Below are 22,921 nucleotides of genomic sequence, written 5' to 3' on the forward strand. Positions count from 1 at the left end.
TGTGCCCAGCCCATGTGAGTAAAAACCCAGCTCAGATACATCTGCACAGCCTCACCATGGCACAAAAGGGCTTCACTGCCATGCTAAGAGGACTCCTGCCCATGGGCACCTCGTTCAGCAAAGTGCATTATTCTCTACTCGATGTGTTCAACACTCATGTCCCTTGGGGATTACTCCCTCAATTTAAACCACTTAAACACTGCAAGAAACAAGTGGTTGCTCTGACTGCATCACTTTTCTGGCAAGAGTTTTACTCTGTTTCAGGTTTTGTTTGCCCTTCTTGACTTTCATCCAACTTGGTTCTAGCAGCCCCATTGCCACTCTCTGTGTGCTCAGTAGCTTTACTGGCACCCTTGAGTTGCTGTTCCACACGTGCTATGCTGCCAGTCAAAAGCTGGAGTGCAGCTTACAACAAAAAAGTCTCCTAAAGCTCCTGAAAGTGACAGCAGAATGGCTGAAGAAAGGCAGAAACCTCAGTAGAGCTGGCACTGTGTCCCCACAGTTCCCCAGCACCTGTGGAAATGATAAGTCCGGGTTGCTCCTATGCCACAGAGACACATAACCCATGGAAAAGAGTTCAAGAGACTTTCTTCTCTAAATTATTCATTTTGATTCAGCTCAAAGTGTGAGGGGAGGAGCTGAAAGTTACAGTGCCTTAGTGAGTGTTCAAAGTCCTGCGTAGAAATAACCTCATCTTACACTCCAGGGGCTGTTAAAATATTAAAACTCCCCTGCTGGCTTTCTCTCTCTTGTGACATCTTCAGTCTCGCTTTCTTCTTCCTCTTCCACAGCCTTGTTATTTTCCAAGGCAGGAATTTATAGGACAAGATTTATTTTAAAATTGACAGATGCTGCTTTCCTTTTCTACTAAAAAACCCTGAAACACTATGGATGAGAAAATTTAAAGGCTGGAGGCCAGGTTGTTAAGAGTCAGCATTGTGACCAACACAACCCCCTGTGGCCCTTCCATCAAAATCCCAAACACACTGATCCCATCTTTCACAGTTTCCTCCTGAGCAAACATTGAGGGTGGGTTTCAAGTCACCACACCTGAATCATCTAAACCTTGGTTTTGTAGTTCCTCTACAGGCGTGGGTTTTCAACTTGCTGTTCATCTCAACCTAAAAAAGGTGTTTAAAATAGGTGGGAAGGCATTCGACTTCTGGCAATGCCCATCCCTCTCCCCAGACTATAGATGGCTCATGTAAGCCAGATTTTTGACTTCTAGATGACTGGAAGTAAATGAAATAAATCCTCTGTTGGTAATTGCAGTTCATTTTAAACCAGTGAAACAATAATATATCACATTTATTTCAATCACAATAGAAGTGTGAGGAACTGGAAGAGAGGAAATGGGAGCTCAAGAGAATAGGACTGACAGTAAAACTGGAAGCCCCCACAAAATATCCAGCTCCAGACCCATGCCAGGAGTTATCCTGTGCCAGGAGAGCACCCAGAGGAACATCCAGATCATTCCATTCTCCCAGAAAATTAAGTCCTCAGGATGTGGAACTGAAAGCAAAACAACTTCATGGGGTTTGAGTGATGTACTCAGTGTCTGCTACTCCAGCAGGAATTATTTAAGGAGGCAGCAGGCTGTACAATATTGTATTAGACTGCAATTCAAGAAGGTGGGAGAAATCACAGGTTTACACAGGAGAAATAGGAAGCCGGGTGGTTTTTCACTTTGTTTTCTCTAGCACACATTGTTCTTCCAATATTTGTACACACATTCACTGTAACGACACTCAAATCTCCCAGTAAAAATAATTTATAAAGAAACATTGCTGGGGAGTGCATTCCTTCCCATTAGCCCAGCTGCGAGCTGGCAGCTCAGAGCCTGGGATTGAGCTCCCTCCTCCAGACAAGACCGTTTTCCATCTCAGCTCTGTCTGGGAAGCACAAATCAGGTACCCTCTGCCAGATGCCCCTGTGGACACCCACGTCTACCCACAAAGCCATAGGGTCTATGCCTCCAGCTTCCTTCCAGACCTTTCACTACAGTATTTTGCAGAGTTCTTTGGGTTTCTGTTCAATTTGTTTCAGTCTGTGAACAACTAACCAGGACACCTGTGCCAGGGACTGGCTGCACCCATAACCACAGGGCCGTATCCTGAGTCCACAGCTGCCAGCCTGGTGGGAGACCCTCTTTGGATGCCACAGGATAAAAGATGCTATGCCGCCAGTGTGGGCAAGGGTACCCTGTGGCCCTGACTGTCGCTGTCCTGGGTTATGTGTGCAGTGGTTATTCTGGTGCATGGCAATGCTTGGGAGGGGACAACTGAGTCACCCATCCAGGGACCAAAGGCACATACACCACATTCATCCCATGGGCTGGGGAACCTCTGCTCAAATCACCCAAGGATGCAATAGAAATGCAGGGTCTGCCCAGCCCCAGCTAGCTGTGGAGCCCACTGTGCCAGAGGAACGCAGGCAGGCAGCACTGTTCCCAAAGTGCACAATGCTGAATAAAACTGGACAAGGGTCTTTCCAAGTCATGGCTGAGCCGGGAGACTGCTTTAAAAAGTTAAAAACCACCATATTTTGTATTTGCTCAGGTGTTTCTGGTCATCTCCCACATGCAGTTTTTCTTCCTCTTGACAGACACTGAAACTCTGCTCTTGGCTTAGCCATAAAGAGTCTGTAGGACATGAGACAGTCAGTTCTGGTCTTACAGGAAATAAAGGTAATGTACTCTGGACTTTCAGATGTCATAGAATCACAGAATGGTTTGGCTTGGAAGAGACCTTAAAGATCATCCAGTTCCAATCCCCTGTCATGGGCAGGGACACCTTCCATGAGACCAGGTTGCTCAGAGCCCCATCCAACCTGGCATTAAAGGATGAGACTGTCCTTTCTCCTGTGCCAGAACTGCAGCGCTGAGTGAAGGTATCCATCTGCTCCTCTGTAATCCTGATTGCTCTCTGCTCCCCTGCCATTTTGCACCTAACCTGTACCTTTCCAGAGCAAGGAATATGTTTTTGTTCTCCCATCATTCAAAGCTGAGCATGGAAAGGGATTTTAAACACTGTAACAGCAGAAGGTAGTTATTAATAACAAGCGATATCATGAAACCGAAATCTTCCTCTCAACAAAGAGGAATTCAGTGATGTAGAAGACAGAAGTGCACCACAACCCCTTGCTGGGTTCTGTTCCAGGCTCTCTAAAATAAGCCAGGCTGAAACAGTAACTTCTCACTACTGCTTTTTCTTGTGGAAGTGGTTCCCAGACACTTGCTGTACATCGTATAATGTCAACATCTGATTTGATCCACATCGTTCTCATCTACCACTAGCCTGGATTTCCCATTTATCTTGAACTTTGGCTGAAATCTCATTTTATTCAGAGAAAGGTCTTACTGGAAAAGCCTTCATGAAGAGCTTACTACTTACAACTATAATTCAAAGCACATTTTGAACAGAAAATTGTGGATTTCCACCAGCTGAAGCCCTTGGTGATTCATGGTGATGGCAACAAATTGGTTTTGTCACAAAACAAAAATAAGAGGCTCCTGAAAAAGCCTGAAAAATGCCAAAGACTGTTTCTGTTTCTTAATATTTATTTTATTAAAGATATCAAGCCACACCAGTAGTTCAAGAAATAATTGAAGCATTTAGCTTCTTCTGCATTGCTACTTTACCCATTTCCTCGAATTATTTTGACAGTATTTATTTTGGGTCAATAGAAAATGACATTTTTTTCTCCCTGTCAGCAGAATCAAAACATCAGATACTCATGTGGTTCTGCTAGGAGAGTACAGTGGATTCTTAGGCTAACTTGGCTATCTGTGAGTGGAAATCCAAACCCCACAGTTTCTCCCAGATTCTTCAAAGTAGTGAAAGTGTTGGTGATACCAGTCTGGTGTCCCACGGTCCATGACACATGTCACCAGTGAGGTGGCATATGGCTCTATTCCCAACCTTGACTGGGAAGGGAACTCACAGACCTTTAGGTGATATAAATTTCCATGGGACTTAGAGCTTGGATTGACCAACCAGGCCAGTCTGATCTGTTCCAGGTGGGACCTGGCTCCATGTGTTTTAGTAAATGGTGGTAGACATTGGACTTTTCAAGCCATGCCAACAGACACGTGATTAAAGCTTCCAGGGGCTTATTCATTTCTTCCATATAAAATAAGGCTATTTGCACATTTAATGGTAATTCTGTATTGACTATCACTCTTGGGAGGTAAGGATGTCATTATTTTTTAAACACACAGGGCTTTACTCGATCAGACTCATTTGTTTCCTCTGATGGAAGAAAAGGGCCTGAGGTGGAGAGAAGTTAAGAGCTGACTAGGAGGTTTTAACTGAAGTAGTGGGATGAACGTGAGCCAAGGAAAATTTAGGCTGCGCATCAGGAAAATTTTCCTAACAACGAGGTCTATTACTACATGAAATGGTTCCCCCCAGGGAAAAGGGGGAAGCTGACTAGACAAAGCAATGAAGAACATATTGTAGGGGGCAACCTTTAAACAGTTGGGGAATGGACCAAGTGACCTAAGTGCATTTTCCATCTCTAATTTCTCTGACTCAATCATTGCAAGGGTACAGTGTAGAGTATATGACTCCTGCTCTCCGCCACATCAGTGCTGCTTGGGAGCATTTCCCACAAAGCCAGTCCTCAGGATGCAAAGGACACCAGAGCTCTGACCTCCAGGCTTCTTCACTGAGGTCCACCAGGCATAGGTTGCTCTTGCTGGGACCTTTGGCTACCCAGGGACCAGAGGGTTCATGAACACAGGTCATTTTTAACTGGACTTTTTCATTCTTCAACTTCACTTTTCTTTGCCTTTTTTTCCCTATGATTTCTTCCTCTTATATGGGAAAGCTTTTCATTCTCAGAAATCACTGAGTTGCTTCAGAGACAAGCTCAAGCTACACAGAAACCTGACACAGAGGTGGAATTTCTGAGCACCTGGTGATGCCCATGTGACAGCTGTCACAGTAGCAGACACCCAGAACCAAACCAGGAGACTTCAGACCAACAAGGTGAACTTCAGGAGCCAAACCAGCTTACGATGCAACTCTCATGTCCTCATTTTCCAGACTGAACTGGACTGGATGAGCCAAGGAATAGTTGAATGCTGTTAAAGGGTTTACTTCAGTCAAAGCAAATGTGATTCCCAATAATGAGGAAGAGTTATTCTTCTTATCCTTGAATCCTGTATGTTTAAACATCAGTGATCTTCTGGTAGAGTTCCTCAAAGTTTTTGTATAAATCTTCTTAAAAATCAAAAAATTGATTCACTAACAGCCATAGACTTCTGCAGGAAGGGCCAGTTTCATTACAAGTTCACCCAAACTTTCCAAGTGCTCATACTCCAAATGGCATCTTTTATAATTTTTTAAAAGAAATATCATAATGGTTTCTTGTTTTGTTTTGTTCTGTTTTGATTTAAAAGCAGGCTGTCTTTTCAAATTTTAACTAATTAGAGTAAATGAAAAGAACTCTTGTAATAACTTGGGGAGCTGATTTTCTTTTCCTCTCAGAAGAATGGTTTAATATGCCCAACTACAGTGATCTTTGTGTCTGAGTATTTTTATCTCCTTAAAAAAAAAAAAAAAAATCAACTTTTCCATAGAAGAGAAAAATACCTCCCTCTTTGGCTTATTTATTGTTTGAGCAGGAATTGGTTGAAAATATAGGCAAGATAATGAAAGGCCTTTTTTTTCCTGTGCCTTTGCTGGAAAACCTGTATTTATTCTTAGTTTAAATATGGCCCTGAAAACACGTTTTGAAAAAATAATAGTTATGTTATAAGACAAATTCAGTGTACCATGAATGAAGCTGGAGGAGCTGTGTAACTTTCTGACACAGACTTCATTTTTGCAAGCTGGATTTAGTTTTTCTTTTCGTCAGCCTCAGCAGTTTTTATCTCTGCAGTCTCAGTTCACATCTATTTCCTCTCTGTGCGAGGTATGTGCATGAATGCAGGGACATCTAACAATGAAAGAACAGCTTCAGGGAAGAGAAGGGCAAATCAGCTCTGTATTCACTGGGACCTGACTGCAGACCATAAAAATAGATATGAAAATGCAAAGAAGAAATGCCTGAAAAAAGCTTCTGGACAAAGTGATTACTTCTATGTGTTAAAAAAAAAAAAAAAGCCAATGGAGTCATTAGAAGTAATGACTTTAGAAAACACACTGGGACAAGACAGGACAAATATCACTTACAGGGGAAAAAAAACCTGTCCATGTCAGTAACACCTCTATCAACACCACTTTCGTTTTACCAGTTCCTGTCTAGCCGGGAACTAATTTCTTTACAGTTACTGAAGCAGAGTAACCACAAATCAAACAGTAGGAAAATGATAACCTGCTGAACTCCAGAGAGGCCTCTTGGCTGGGTTTTGTGACATCTGAACTATGCTTAGACAATTGTGAAATGTCTAATGTGGGGCAGTCAATCAGGCTTTGCCCCTGAACTTGTCATTTTGTCAGACAAAGTGGGAATAAAAAAAAAAATAAAACCCACAAATATTTAGAAAAGTCAAAACTGCTAAAAATTATTTATGAGAAAAAGTTGGATATTTCTTGGAAGGTGACACTAGAATCCTTTAATATATTATGAGAATATGAAGCATGAGGGGGAGTATAAAGTGCAGGGAGAGACCCTGTTTGCGGGAGTTTTTCAAAGTTATGTTCTGTTGGCTCAGGCTGCACCTCACTGAAATGAAACTTAACAGGCCAATAAATACAGCAGTGCTGAAGAAAAAGAAGAAGAAATTGTACTAAACTCTGATTATGCTGACATCAGCTGGCCTATAAATTATCGCCCAATAAAAACTATCAAGATGTGAACAAAAATATCCCAGATATCCATCCTGGAAAGAAAAAACAGTTTGGAGCTATTCCAGGACAGTAATTCTTTTATATATATATAAAATCTGAATATTTTGTATTGTGCTCATGCAAAGATCTATTTCATCAGCTTCAGCTTCATCTTTAGGCTTTTTTTACACTCACTCCTCTCTAGAAGAATATTTCTATTTTTAGAGATTTCTTTCTAGAGCACCTTTAATGACTGAAAGGCATAATCAAATATTTGGTCCATAGCTTTGGCTATAATTATTGTTTTTACACCAAAGTCAAGGTATCAAATCAAATTTACATTGGATAAAGATATTCTGAATTTATTTAAATATCTCATTCATTACTATAGAAAGCTATGATGTAGAATCACCATGGTTTTGTTGATTTCTAGGAAGCAATGGAAATTTGTGCTGCCTGGAGGTCTGTCTCTACACGACAGAGAAAATTATCTGACAGGTTCTTGGTATTTCTTGGAAATCAGAGGGATCTCCCTCTCTCTTTGTAGTTTCTTCATTTACGTTTCTTTAAAGCAGAAATTTCAGTGAACATGGAGGATTTGTCTCTACAGTGGCAATTACTGAATTATTAGAATAGTTAGGGTTGGAGGGAATTTTTAAAGGTCATCCAGTCCAGTCCTCTTGCAATGAACAGGGAGATCTTAACCCAGACTAGGCTGCTCAGAGCCCTGTCCAACCTGATCTTCAGTGTTTCCAGGGACAGGGCCTCCACCACCTCTCTGGGCAGTCTGTTCAGTGTTTCACCAGCTGCCTCATAAAAAATTTTTTTCTTATATCTAATTTGAACCTGCCCTCTTTTATTTATAAACCATTACCCCTTGTATTGCTACTGCCCCCATCTTTCTTTAAAGCCCCCTTTAAGTATTACAAGTCCAATAATGGAATAAAAGGGCAAGACAAAAGACACATTTCAATATGATCTCCTCCTTGTAAGAGATCTCAACAAGGCTCTGAAGGGTATATTTTTATTTTTCCATTGTGGTGTGTATATATACGTAAATAGTCATGATACAGAGAAGAGGCCTCTTGAATAGAAAGGAATATCTGGATATCTGGAAAAAGCTTGCCCAGAGAAGTGGTAAATGTCTTGTCCCTGGAAACATTCAAGGTCAGGTTGGACAGGATTCTGAGCAACCTGGTCTAGCTGAAGATTTTTACAAGGGCATGTAGTGACAGTACAAGGGGTAACGGCTTTAAACTTAAAGAGAGTCAACTTAGAACAGATTTAGGAAGAAATTCTTTACTGCAATACGGCTGAGACACTGAACAGGCTGTCCAGAAAAGCTGTGGCCACCACATTCCTGGAAGTGTCCAAGGCAAGGTTGGATGGGCCTTGGAACAGCCTGGAAGTTGTGAAAGGTGTCCCTGCCCATGGCAGGGGGGTGGAAGGAGGTGATCTTTAAGGTCCCTTTTGACCCAAAGCATTCTGTGATTCTGTGCTGTTCACAGCGTAGCCTGGTAGGCTCCTGTAGTTAGACTTGATTTTGTCAGTGACTGCTAAGTCTAGGAAGCCGCAGTTTCCAAAATTAACAGTAAAATAAGATGAAAAATCATAATGAGAGGAAAACAGATCATGAGAACTCAGTTTATTATCTGTCTCCTGTGTCTGAAAGATGCTATCTTTACCTCTCAACTTCTCCTACCATCAGTTGGGGTGATGACTGGGAGCAGCACCAGCTCAGATGGAGAGTGTGCCACCCACTGAGGCACTGGTACTGCTTCCTGTTGGCACAGCCCCTCCTGGTAGGAGCTGCTCTTCTGCTGAACCTCCCTCACTTCTTCATATGAGCAGAAAGCAGAAGTGATATGAGTCACCTCACAAGACCACCTGCTAAATTCTTCTCCTGTGGTCTTGAGCCAGATGCCACCTGCTAATAATGAATGTGAAGATAGAGCTCTTCAGGATATTGCTCAGAATCAGAGACTCTTTCTTCAGGATTAATTTCCTAAGGAAAAGTAATAAATATCAAAAATATGAGTGCCCACTTCTCAGGAGCCCCAAAATTCTGAAATTTATTGTCTTCACAGAAACCTAACCACTGCTGTTACTCAGCTCTAATGAAATAAAATCCGTTCTAAGGAAATAAACCACATATTAAATATTTTTTTGTTCGAACATGAGTAAAATAACTTTCAAATTTATCTTTACCAATGTGTATTCAGGCACATTTTCTGTCTTGTGTAAGACCCTCCCAAACTTAGAAGACTAAGTATATGAGAGTCTTCCAGTAAAAGACTAGCTTCCATCTCCAATGTCACTGTAATTCCTTTTTTCATATCCAGAATTATTTGCTGAAACAATGACTGAAACTATGAAATCGTGACAGCCTGCACACTGGGAAAAGACAGCTAACATAGCATCAGAAGTTGGTAGTTTGCATTTGTCCACTATTCTCATAGTTGTAACTTCTAACCAAAGATTCACAGAGAAGATACCCACCTCTTCCCCACTGCCACAGCCCATGCAACGTGGGTCTTTTGAGCTGAAGTGCCCCCACATCTCTGGGACGTATGAGTGAATCTGGAATTTTTGTAGAAATAGTAATCTGAGAGAAAGCAAGAAGAAAAGTGGCTTTCATCTTTTATACTCATCAAGTCTGGGACAGCTTCCAAATCAATGAGTATATGCACTCAGTTTTGTCTTGGTTTTTGAGTTACAACTATGAAATAACCAACTGAGACCCATAGATTTTAACAAACCAATGTGAAAGACAATGTGGTCTTTGAAATTGGTTTCGAATCTGTCTATGGGTTAAACACAGAGTTTTTTGCCTTTGAAAATCCTTAAGCAAAGACGCCTTCGCCTCTGAGGAACGACATTTTATTAATGTGCATGCTTGTGTATGTTAGCATGTGCATGAATATATGAATAAAAGTATAGACAACTATTATACAAATACTTCTTATAAAGACATAAGTTTATGGAATTAAAAACAGTAGCCTCAGTGTTGTATCTCTGAACATGTAGTATATGTCAGAATTTAGTTGATATGTACCATTCAAGAACATATTTATCACCCAAAAGCATTCCTTATTTTACACTCTTACTTCCTGTACCTTATTTCAGGCAGTCAATTTCATAGGCATTTATTTTGACTTGTTTTTTAAGTGGTAGAAGAAAGAACAGAATCAGGATATAATGGCTGGCCAAACCCCGATGTCTTTACTTAGATCTTACTCAGATAAAACTGCTCAGGACTTCTACCTGCAGAAAGACCACAGGAATTAGCCCTACAAATGGTTTCCTCCCTTCCAAGAGGTAAATATATGTCTTTGTTCTTTTATCTGTTTGTTGCCAGGGTGACAGGCTTATGCAGTTTGAGAGTACAACAGTAAGGCCTTAGGGTGTCACTTTAAGATAACCACACACTCAGTTTTCTGTTTAGCTTCATTATTTTATTTTCAGTTTTATTCATAACTATTTGCTACTGAAAAATGCCTATTGTCAGCTCCAGGTGTGTTTGCCAACATTAAAAAGTATAATCACAATAAAAGAAAAGCCAGGAGCTATTCCACCTCCCACATGCCAAAATTAACAAACCATAGCAAAATTAAAATCAACAATATTTTACTGTCCTCCTTCCCTTCCTTCTTCTCTCTATCCTCTACATCCTCCTTCCTACGAGCTATCCGGATTTCTTTCCAAATGCCTGAATAAATGAATAACATGCAGCATGGATGTTCAGTTGATGTTGCAAAAACATAATTTTGGCCCTGTTTTCATACCACTGACAGTGTGCATAAGGAAGAAACCCATTTTCATACTAAGAATTCTCTTTTTCATAGTAGCGCATAACTTCTGTATGGTCGTCTGACAGAAGGAAACCCAAGCCTTCCCTTTTCCATGGACTTTGGAGGCATGGAAATCTGCAATTATCTCTACAGCCTAGAGTGCCCCTTGAGTTTTTAGTAGTCCTTCTAATTCAGACCTGTATTTGAGGTAAGGATTCTCTTTGAAAAAAATAGTACCCAAATGTTTTAATTTTCCAGTGAAGAAGTTCCATCACAGGTCTTAAAAGCTAATCACATGTCACACATGATTCTTTCTTGAAATTCTATTTCACTGTGGAAGGCTGGAGACCAGATCCAGACACAAAAAGCCAAGGCAACCTGCAAGGTTTCTATCATGTCTTGAACCACAGTAAGTACACTTTCTATTCTTACTCACAATTTTCTTATTTAAATCTAGGCTCCGAGTCTATTCTTTATGTTGCATCATGGTTAGCTCATGTTCAGATGATTCTCTGTGATTTCCAGACCTTATCTGGAAGCAATGCCTGCTAAGCCAGATCCACCCATGTTTTATGATGTTTATGTTCTTTGGGTAGGATTGGGTCAGTTTTAATCCAGACCCCAGTAGGTTTTAGATATCTAAAATCCAGTTTCAGACCAAGCTAGCCTCCAATCTGCTTGTTTTTCTACTTCATCTACTGTCCACACCTTTTTAGCCTGAAACTTCCTTAGAATCTTAGCTGTAGCTACTCAGATATTCATGCTCCCAGGACCTGTCTCTGGCTGGGTGTCAGTGAGAACTCAGTTATGTACACAGGCCTCTAGCCTTTGTGTAATCCCCCAGAGAATCTTTAAAAACTGGTTTTTTTTAAATAATGAGGTAATCTTTCACCTTTTCCTTTGCAGAAAACGATGGCCCAGCCGTCACTCCTCGTCCCACCAACAGATGCTGTGCATAGATAAGCTACGTGAGCAGTGACTTGGGAAAGTGAGTTGAACTGTCTGTGGTGAATTTGGTCCCATAATTATTGCAGTTGCTTTGACATCCTAAAACAACTCTACAGATTCATCACATACCTAAAGGTTTCAATTTGTCTTCCTCTTTTCTGCACAGAGCTGTTGTAAGGCTGTTTGATGAAGCTGGAGAAGTGCTCAAAAGCCACAGGATCAGGCAGCAGGGTCCTGTGGCTAACTCTAAATAGCAAAGGAAACTGAAAAAAACGTGTTTTAACCTATGCTGGGCTGCACTGTGTTCTCGTCCTATGGAAATTGTGCCTGTTCAGCATTGCTTGGCTAAACTCACAGCAGAGTCCACACATTGACAGAAAGAGATGGATTTGCGTTACCAGAAAAGGTGGGAAAGCAGTTGCAATTTCAACAGCTTTTCAAGTGTATTTAAGTCACCTGAAGTATGGCCCCATGTGGTAAAAGACAGTTTGGCCTCGGCAGTGTTAGGACATGTTGGATTCATTGAGTTTTCTCAGTAGCCTATTATCACTGGACCACCTGGAGCGCTGGGATACCAACCCTGGCTGCTGTAGACCCAAAGGAAGAGCATTCCAGCCCTTGTTTGGACTCCCCTCTACTTTGCAAACTGTTGAGATGAAGCACGAAGGTATAAAAAAAATTCAGGAGAGATGGACAAATCCCATGAGGGCCCAAAAATGTCTTTATCTGAGACAGCTGAGAGCTTTGCCATCTCCCACTGGCACCCAGCCACATGTGGTGAGCCAAGACAGGTGGTCTGCTGGGCTGGAAGACACACTAAGACAGTCTGGTCAGCCAGACGGGCCAGCATGAGGAGTTCAGTGAATGGGACTCTTCTCCTTGCACATGAACGAGTCCAGTGCAGTACAATGGGGTACTGTGCTGCTGAAGAAGTTGTTCTTCGGGTGAGACATTACACTCATAAAACTCAGTGGAGGTCCTGACCACTTTGTGGGCATTAAAGATCCCATGACTTCTAGCAATGACTTTGGTGTCCTGGCCACGCTCCAACTTGGAATGCTTTGTCTCGTTGGACTCCCTATACAGCTCCTATTCAGAAACGTTGTCTTCACAAAGTCTACGTTTAGATGAGCTCATGTTAAGCTGCCGTTTCAAAGTTGATGCCAAAATGGAAAAAGAATTGTAAAAATAATTAGCGATGATTACTGATAATTACCTACACATGGTTGGTGTACCAGACTCAGAGAAATACCTCAGAATGAAAAATGTCATGTAAATATAGGGTGTTACTAAGTTTCTGGCTGGGGTTTTGAAACACTCAGAACCGTACGTATGGAATCACACTTTTTTTATCAGAACAAGAAGTGCTGTCTTGTTGTTTAAGATCTTAAAATCAGATTGTGCTCTGGGTAAGTTACCAGTAATACTTGCAAAGATATGAGACCCTTCGAGAAAAGTCAGTCTAAAAAATTCTAAAGTAGGACTTGAAGAAGCTTAATTTGACAAACAGAGCTTTGAATCACGTTCATCACTGTCGGAGGAGCTGCCCACCACACTTCCCTTTGCCATTTGGAAGAGCAAGTCAGACACTGGCAAAACCAGGCCACCAAGTCTGGTAGAGGCAATTTAAATACAACACATCGAGATAACATTTGCTTTAAGCTTTTCATTTTCACAGCCTTACGCAGTAAGAGCGGCTTATGAAGTCTCCCATTTAAAGCCTGATTTGTGATTTATAGTGATTTATAACAACACTAAAACCTCCCACAAAAGACAAATTAATACTCAGATGCTTTTTCAGCACCTCCTTTGAGAAAAAGAGTTTTGAGCCAGTGCCAAGGAGTGGGAGGCAAGTATTTCTACTGAAACACAAATGGGTGGCAAACTCTGGAATAACATTTTGGCATGAAATACATACTACATTTTTGGAGTCTTTTCTCTTTAAAATGTCTGAGCATTTCAATTTAACAAATTAAACCTTCCCTAATAAAATGAGTTGGTCAAGGAGAAAAGAAGGAATTTAAGTTAAGTCTCCGTAAATGTTTTTTGCACATTTGTGCTTAAAGCTTGCTGCCTGGTCTGCCTCTCAGTTCATGGCAGTTCCAAAATATGGAGTACTTGTTTTGGCTCTAGGCTTACTATTATATTGCCATTAAAATTCCAACTAAATCCTCCAGGTTTGTAATTAGAACTATGGAGAGACCCAGGAGTTAAACACAAAGGATGCTGAACTTCAGCAGAGGAAATTACAGCACAATATGATGCGAGATGTGTTGGATGAAATTAAACGGAACAAATCAGTGAAGCAGATAGGGAAGGAGAGCATGTCCAAAGATCAATTAATGCATGTCTGAGTGTTATGAGCAGTGCTAAAAAGCAGTGCATTAAGGCTAAACTGGGACTCTTAACAGATGCAAAAGAAAGTGCAAAAAACATATGAAGGACAAAGCAAGACAGATGGAATCATTCTGTAGAAGAGGAGTTAAAAACCAGTAGGATTATTTGATGACCAGTTAGAGGAGAAAGGTAATAAAATTTCATGCTTCAAGGTATAAGCTGGTAACCATGGGGGTCTGTAAGTAACTTTTTCCTTCTCTAGAATATTGCAAAATTGGATGACAGAGTCTTTACAAGGATTGCACTTTCTCTCCCTCTCCTTTAGTCTTCTGGCTTTGATTGAAACATTGGGTGTGTGCCAGTCTCAGACCTAGACAAAGGCTGATGCTCAAATGGTCAACTACAGTGAATTTTATTTTCTGTCAAAAGGGATGAAAACCAAAACATAATAAGAGATGAACCTGAACAAAATAAGATTCCGGTTCAGTCTTCCTTGTTTCTGAGGGTTTTATAGTGGCTTGGGTGGGAATTCTGCCCCAGCATGGACTGCACAATTGAATTTTACTAATGACAGATGAGATTTTCTGTATGTGTAACCAGCCTGCCAGGTGTTGCTGGCAGTAATGAAGGCCAAACTGAGTACCTAAATTTTTTCTTAAAATTGCAACACAAAATTGCTCAGAAAAAATAGCCCAGAAACCTTAAGAAACCAAACACTTCCCACAGGTACCCTAGCCAGTATTTCCCATTCATAAACATGGAATCTAATAATTAAATGGCATTAATTCAGGGAAAAAACCTACTAGTGGTGAGTTGATAAAGAAAACACTGGATTTCCCACTATCTTGGCCAGGATATCTCAGAATGGATCCAAACACTTCCAGAGGACAAATGTCTCCATAGGATGCAGCTTGCCCCCTTTCTTCACTTCTCCCCACCTTGGTTTATTGTTGTTATCACATATTTTGCTGCTTCCACTCCACCTGTAAGCCAGGCATTAAGCCAGCAATCCACATTGTCCATATGGCTCCATTTGAGTTAGCTGCCCAAACTAACCATCAGTGGACAATAAAACAGATCCTCCTGGATCATGGTTGATTTAATCTTAAAGTGGAAAGAGCCAGGGAATGGGCACAAGCCCTGGCATATGACTTTTCAGACTGATAAATTGTTAGTGTATAACCTGGAAGTACTTCTGTCCAGGCCACCTAGCATCATGCTAAGGAGCATTTAGGTCTTGTTCTTGGTGTGGATCAAGGATGTCTCTCAACAGACTGTTTGGATGCAGCCACCCTGCTCTGGAGGTGAGTTGAACTGTGCCATTGTGGGATCTTCCACCGGGCTCGAGTCCTGGCCTGTTTTATTTATTCGTACAGTAGCTGTGGAGACTTCACTCAATAATTTTAAATCCTCTTCTGCTTCTTTTTGATCACAGAACATGGAGAATAACATCCTGGCGATGCAGTTGGAGTTAGTGTCAGCTACAAGCTAAAGCATTCCTACAAACTCACCTCTTATCACAAGTGGGAATGAAGCTTGATCATTTTATTTTTAATTTCACCAAGAAGTGATAGAATGGAATGGAATAGAATAGAATAGAATAGAATAGAACTATTTCAGTTAGAAGGGATTTACAGCAACCCTATAATCCAACTGCCTGACAGAAGCATGTTCTTACCAGATCCCCAGACTGCAGATTATCCAAGAAAAGGTCAGCTAAAGCAAGATAAGGTGGATAATGAAACAAAGCCACTTACAATAGCATCATATCTTTTGATCACCTCCAGGAAAGAACAGTAAAAATAATGTTGCTGACATTCTGTATAGTTCATTCAGCTTGATGCAGAGCTGATGGAAGGATCTACAACTGGTCCTGAGTCAGGTCTGTGTAATCATGACCCTAGTCCTCTTTTAACAAGAGGAAAGTGGTGCAGGTGGCAAATAAACCCTTCAAAGCTCTTCCCTTGATGCTCACAAAGGAGAAGGATAAATATTATGGAACCATGGAATAAGGGGACTTGCCATAATAGGGGACAAAATCTGAAGCCCCCCACATCTGAGAAACCTCCAGGACCAAGTGACATTTTTTTCCCAATTCAACCAGAAATGGCATGAAGGACCATTTTAATGATATTCACAGGCCATTTAAATTATGTTCAAATTCCTTGGTAAAACCATTTAAGGTGCTTAACTGGTGGTAGGAAGAAAGAACCATACCTCACACTTCAGGTGGCAGCACAGATGGTATTGGAAACCTCAGCTAATCCATGTATCCCAGGAGGTTTTACCATCACTGCTTTACATGCATCAGTAGCATAAAATTAGTGTGCACTGAAAGCAGAGTTCAGCTTCACATTGAGAAGGGACTTGGGAAATATTAGCAAATTCTACTTGTGAACATGGTTTCAGGAGCTGGTAAAATAACTGGAAGGCAGCCACACACATGGCAGGGAAATAACCACAATACCATCATTGATGAAAGGATGGCTTGATAGGAGGAAGCTGCAGACATCATCATCATTAATTAAACACTGAAACTGGAGAGAGGATGGCTTTGTGGTTAAAGTATTGGACTCAAATTCAAGAGATCTGGGTTGCATTGCTGGAAGAATAAACACGGACAAGTGCCTCAGAATCTTCTTTTACCAGGTCTCCATCTGTAAAATGGGAGCAAACCATGCTCCTTTCCTTTGCTGATGTAGAGCGGGATTTTTTCCCCTGGATTAGCCTGCAGCAGGCAGCAATGCACAATCCTCAGCACAGATGAACATTCCAGGTGCTAAAGCCATTCAAACCAATAATAAGAAATAACAGTACTGCTGATAGGAAGTTTTGCTTCCTTGAAAATTAGTTTTCAATTCATTTCTCCTAAGGAAGAAATCCTATATTTTTACAAGCCAGAAGCATTTTTTTTTCCCCCTACTTTAGTGTTCACAATGTGGGAGGTGAAAATAGAGTTCATAATGAGAACTTGATTCCATGGGCTCCCAATAGGAGCATACAAGTTGCAGGGTAAGTGTCCTGTGTTTATAACAACTTTTCCTGCTACCACAGCTGCAACTAAACTGGTAGAGTAGAAATAAGAACAGTCAAAATAAGTAACAAGGCTATGTTTTGGGGTTTTTTTAAGGCCTCTGCTGAATGGATGAGAAAATAACATGTGGATTCACATGGGTTGCATCTCATATAATACAGTTGCTAAATCAACATGAGACACTTCAGATTTCATGCATGGATTTTGTGGAAAAGCTTTATTTCACATATTTTCTGGAACATCTAAATCAAAGATTATTTTTCCCCTAGTGACCTGCCTTCAGGGTAATTTCATCTATCTCTCAAACACCTTGAGCGCTCGGAGATTAATTTTTGCCATCCTGGGAAGCATGTTTCCCCTTCTTTTACAGACTTCCTCTCTTTTCCACATCGACCTGGCCACTAAAGCAGACAGAGCTTTGGTTGTTTGTGACCTTGCCTCAATTTATTGACCCCAAATATCTGGAGATAGTTCCTCAGCTGTAGAACCACATCTGTGTAATGCCTCCCTCTACTGGATTTATGTAGATGGCTAAGGCAGCTAATAAATGTTTGTGGGTCACTGATAGATTTGGGAGAAGATGCATTTCTGTGTACATTCAAAACTGATAGCTTGGTTTGCCTTGATTTTACAAGGATTAAAAGAATGTTGTGTATGCAGCTTGGCTAAACAAGGGCTGAGGGAGATGTGATAACTATCTACAGAAAGCTGTGAGTATGCTGGAGTTTGCAGTTTACCAGAGTTTAAGTGATTAAATTAGGAAGGGCTGAACTTTGCAGAGTCTGGGGCAAGAAAAACTTGAACTTTTTTTTAAGGGAGTGGGAGATTTGGGAGAGTGGTTCATGAAATTGGCCTCTCTTTGCAAACTCTTCTCTTTCCACTTGTAATTTAAACCTTTGCTGGTTCCTTTCCCACTTTGAACTCAATTAAAAGAACATGTGTTTTTGCTGCAGACAAATCCATGCTGTACAGTGAGGAGGGAAGAAAGAGCCATTTAAAAACTGTGCAGTCGCTTCACTGCGGTATCAACTGTTCTATTCACCACAAGTGGTAAAACCTCTGACATAAGACATGGATCGCTGCAGATGTGAGTCAGAACTGATGGCATGCTTGTGGTCCACCTGTATGCAACAGCATGAATCTCTTGATTCCTACTGAAACTCCATGCCATACCATGATATTAACACTTCCTAAACTTTTCACTTCCCCTCTGACTATGTTTTCTTTTTAATCACACCATGATGACAAATCCATTTCACTTTTTAAAAATTCCTCTTTACTTGGACCCTCTGTCAATGTATCAGTAAAGCTCTGAGCACCCTTAATAGTCAGTGGGACTGAGTTCCTCAAACCATGCTTGTGCCAGGGAAGATTTTTCCAGCCAGGTTTGGCCAGCATCACAAGGGCATGCCTGAAGGGAACTGGGAATGTCATCAAAATCAGAGCAGGGTATCTACCGAGTACAATGGAGCCATTCTTGCACATGATGACACTTCATGGCAGAATTGTCCTTCACAAATGCAGAGATGTGATTTGGTTCTGGTTCAATGATTGGATAATGTTGAACTGTAGCAACAACTGTATCAACAGAGAGATCACAGGGAAACGACACTTTGCACGAAGCCAAATTATCCAGGATGCATCTGGCTGCATTAGTAATCTAAAGTGAGATCACAGAGGAAAAAAAAAATGTGGGGAAGAAGAAGGAATAAAATTTAGTGAGAGAGCTTAATAAAACTTACACTTAATCAAGAAAATACCTCTGTATGTGATGATGCCCACAAAATACAAAATTACTCCCATGCGAAAGGCCTTTGTTAAAATCCTTTAAAAACATCTTTCAGAAGCTTGGGCAGATAGGATTTCAACAAACAGAAAAACAAACTGGCCAGGGCTGCTGGTTACTGTGTTGGATTGGTAAAACAGAGCATCAGCTGCCGGCAGCCACAATTCCCCCATGTCTTACAACTTGCAGAGAGCAAAGGCTTGCAGAAGTCAAAACTGTGGCAGGTCTGGGATCTTGGTCTTGTTTTTCTCATTTCTGGGTCTGAACCATGTGATCAAACAAAACAGACTCAGCACTTCAGAAAGCCTGGCCAGTCCAGCCTGTGTAATTTTGCAGGTCACTTTGAGACACTGGTTGATCATTTATCACAACACATAAATAGTTTGAGCTGTAGGAAAAAAAATTAAAAGGAGTAAATCAAGTTTTATAAATTATTCTCAAACCATGTACTAAGATGTCTCCCTCTGATTGCAGTCTCTGGCAATTTCAGAGAACAGTCAGGCAGCCTGCAGGGGTATCCTTTTCCCTGCCTTACATAACTTCCTTGCTTCGATCCCTTTGAAACACCTTCACACCCTTGCTGGATCTATCCTTCATGCTGCATGAGGAAATACCTCTGAAGGACTGTTGTCTTTGAAATACCTTTAGAGCCCATCTTGCCTTTTATAAACTAAGAGGATCTAGGAAATGAAAATAATGGTGACAAAAGCAGCATTGTTTACAGGGGCCTGCTTTGCCAGGAGAAGGCATCTCTATCTGTGTCCCACTGTCAGAAAGATGCTGTGATTTGAGCATCATCCAGTGAGATCGTCTGGGGTGGAGCTGGAGCAGAGAGTGAGGTGAGGATGTGAATGAGAAGGGAAATGGGAACACACTGAGAGTTTATTTCTGTGTTTATGAGAGGTAACTTTGTTAGATCAAATTTATAAAATGTTTGCTTTGTCTAGATTCATGACCAAATGGTATCCTAATAAAAATCACAGCTGAAGAAATCATCTTCAACTTCTACAGGAAGGTCTTTGGCTTTCTTTCTGAAGTAACCTCCTCATCTCACCAAAGCAGCTGCAGATGACAGCAACATCTAGGCTTTCGCTGACGCCGTTTCCCAGCTTCGACCTTATTCCCAGCCCGGCTGTATCAAGACACCCTTCTCTGCAGAGCTGAAGACCTCCTAAAATCTCAGAAAAGGCTGCCTTCTCTTATCCCAGTCATGCAAAAATAGCCTTAATTCCAGTTTCTTCACAAATTATGAATAAAGACACATTCAGGGTCTCAAAAGTTATTACCCACTGTCCCTTTTCCCTGTACATTGCCCATAATGTACATTCATGATGGACACCCTATTTTGGACCATGACTTCTCTGGGGAAAGAACTTCATTTTTAACTATTTCTATGAAGTATTTGTTATGTAGCAAGAGAGATCTTTTATCATGACCTTGGCTCTCAATGACAAATTCTTCACTGGCACCTGAAACCAGATGTGCTCTGTGCATCTGAACCGCTCATATCTCCATTTCAGCTGCCTTTTACATGAACCAACTGAGAATACAGATGGTTCAGATGAACTGAGATATTAAAACAGGCTTCAGGAAGCCTTGCTAGACCAGAGACGTGCTTCCATGGGTATAGCATACTGATTATAGGCATCATAGTTCCATGTAAAGAAGTCTAGAATAAGATGGCTAGGCACAGAGTCAAGACTGGTTTTAGCACTGAGAATTGAGGCAAGAACTTATGGTGAGTTCAAATTGTGTTTAAATCATTAAATAATCATGAATAACCACCTGACTCCCATCACTTAAAAAATCCATTGTGTCTGAGAAGAAATGTAGAGTGAAAAATGTCTTTTTGCGCTATAAACTTTCTTCAAAAGCATGTAAATGTGATAACAAGACAGATATTGATGTGCTTTTGGGGTGTCTGTATTTGTTTTTGTCTAACTCTCTGCCATCTAGAGCTGAGCAAACAATGGAGTCGGTACAGTGCATTGCAGGGTTTTTCCTTGTGCAAATAACAATCATTTACTGGTAACGCTGATACTTTATCTCATGTTTGCTGAAGTGGGTGAAACCAAGAGGAAACCAAGATGATTTGCTGGGAGAGCTCAGTGTTCCCTCATGACCCGGGTACGGCCATCCTGGCCATATCCAGGTAACTCCACAGTTTCTCTGGGAGTGCTCAAGGCCAGGTTGGATGGGGATCTAAACATCCTGATCTAGTGGAAGGTGTCCCTGCCCATGGCAAAGGGTTGGAACACGATGATCTTTAAGGTCCCTTCCAACCCAAACCATTCTGTGATTCTCCTACAGAGAAGGCATCAAATTCATGACTGATTTAGGAACTTAAATTCTGATTTGGCAATGCACAAGGTAGAATTTGCCTCAGTTTACATTCCCAGGGTAGTGTTCATTCTGTAATTTATGCAACAATAAAGGTTTCTTTATCAATACCATTTAAACCTCCAAAGGAGGCCACAAAGATGGTGAAGGCTCTGGAGCGGAAGTCACATGAGAAGCAGCTGAGGTCAGTTGGTCTGCTCAGCCTAGAGGAGACTGAGGAGACCTCACTGTGGTCTTCAACATCCTCACAAGGGACAGCAGACAGACAGACACTGATCTCTTCACTCTTGTGACCAATCACAAGACTCGAGGGAATGGCTGGAGCTGAGTCAGAGGAGGTTTAGGTTGGATATCAGTAAAAGGTTCTTCACTCAGAGGGTGGTTGGGCACTGGAACAGGCTCCCCAGGGCAGTGATCATAGAACCAACCCTGATGGAGTTCAAGAAGTGCTTGGACAATTCTCTCAGGCACAGCGTGTGACTCTTGAGGTGTCCTTTGTGGGACAAGGAGTTGCACTCGATGATCTTGATGGGTCCCTTCCAGCTCAGCATATTCTGTGATTCTATGAATTTACCAGCTAGATAGGGATAACTGTGCCAGCACAGTGGCAGGGATGCATTGACCTTAAAGGTGTCACTTTCCCATAAAAATTATTGTAAATTCAAGTTGAAAATACCTTCACATTGATTCTGGGATGGCAGGAACCTACTCTGCAATCCCTTTTCTGATTGCAGACATCCTTTAGTCTGCGTCTGCTCTGTTTGGCAGTGATTTGTAATGTGATTATACTGTATATTTACACACATCCTCTCAGCACTAACTGCCTGGCCACGCTAGAAAAAAATTATGAAATAATAAAAGCAGTCAATCCCCTTCCTTCTTGAAGTTTAGTGTTGTGTGGTGAGTGAAAGACTCTTTAAATTTGTTTTATTAAGGGAATAAATGGGAACCAGGAGGTGTCTAAATGTCAGTCACTTCACAAAAACAAACAAACAAAAACCAAACAAACAAAATATCTAGTTGTTGTTTTATCTAGTTGTTGTCTTTTTTTTTTTCCTCTTTTAGAAAAAATCCCTGTTAAGAACACTCCTCCTAACAGGAAAACAGAGAAATAAATATTCTCTTATCAGTGCTCAGGCAGGAACTTATTGGTAATCAAGAACTAAGGTATCAGATGGAGGTCAGTCAGGAAAGGTGAAGAGGTAATGATAAAAGGGAGGGGAAGAGAGGAGAGGAGAGGAGAGGAGAGGAGAGGAGAGGAGAGGAGAGGAGAGGAGAGGAGAGGAGAGGAGAGGAGAGGAGAGGAGAGGAGAGGAGAGGAGAGGAGAGGAGAGGAGAGGAGAGGAGAGGAGAGGAGAGGAGAGGAGAGGAGAGGAGAGGAGAGGAGAGGAGAGGAGAGGAGAGGAGAGGAGAGGAGAGGAGAGGAGAGGAGAGGAGAGGAGAGGAGAGGAGAGGAGAGGAGAGGAGAGGAGAGGAGAGGAGAGGAGAGGATTAAATGAAGCAGGCAGATGATGTGTGGGTATCAATGTGTATTTCTGGGATATATGGGGCTTAGAAAGTCTTTGGTCCCTGGTTTGCAGAGGTTTATCTTTTCCTTTGGGAGTAAGGTGTCATTTGTATTAGTGGGGAAATGGACACACAGAGCTTTTCCAATGTTACTGCTCCTTGGCCCAGTAGGCAGCAGCTAAAATCCATGTCAGGACAGCTTCAGAAATAAGACCTGGCGTGGAGAGGTCACCAAAGCCAGAGAGGTGCCAGACTGACTCAGGCTCAGGAAGGGGAGTTTTTGTACCATGGGGTTAATTCTGGGCCCAGCAGTGGTGGGAGCCACTGGTTGTCTTTTGTGATCATGCAAGGACAGGTCACTGGTGAGGGTGACATCCAGGGAACTCTGTTCAGCCTCCCAGTA

The 22,921-nt window shown here is 41.5% G+C and overlaps 1 long non-coding RNA gene across 1 annotated transcript; it reads left to right on the plus strand.

Moving 5' to 3' along the window:
• Positions 1-7,948: 7,948 nt before the first annotated feature.
• Positions 7,949-22,253, plus strand: LOC116441726. Its single transcript, XR_004239221.1, has 3 exons — positions 7,949-11,555; positions 11,682-19,511; positions 19,620-22,253. It is a non-coding gene; the product is annotated as an uncharacterized LOC116441726 (long non-coding RNA).
• Positions 22,254-22,921: the final 668 nt, after the last annotated feature.

The sequence above is a fragment of the Corvus moneduloides genome, chromosome 3, assembly GCF_009650955.1.
Source record: "Corvus moneduloides isolate bCorMon1 chromosome 3, bCorMon1.pri, whole genome shotgun sequence".
NCBI lineage: Eukaryota > Metazoa > Chordata > Aves > Passeriformes > Corvidae > Corvus > Corvus moneduloides.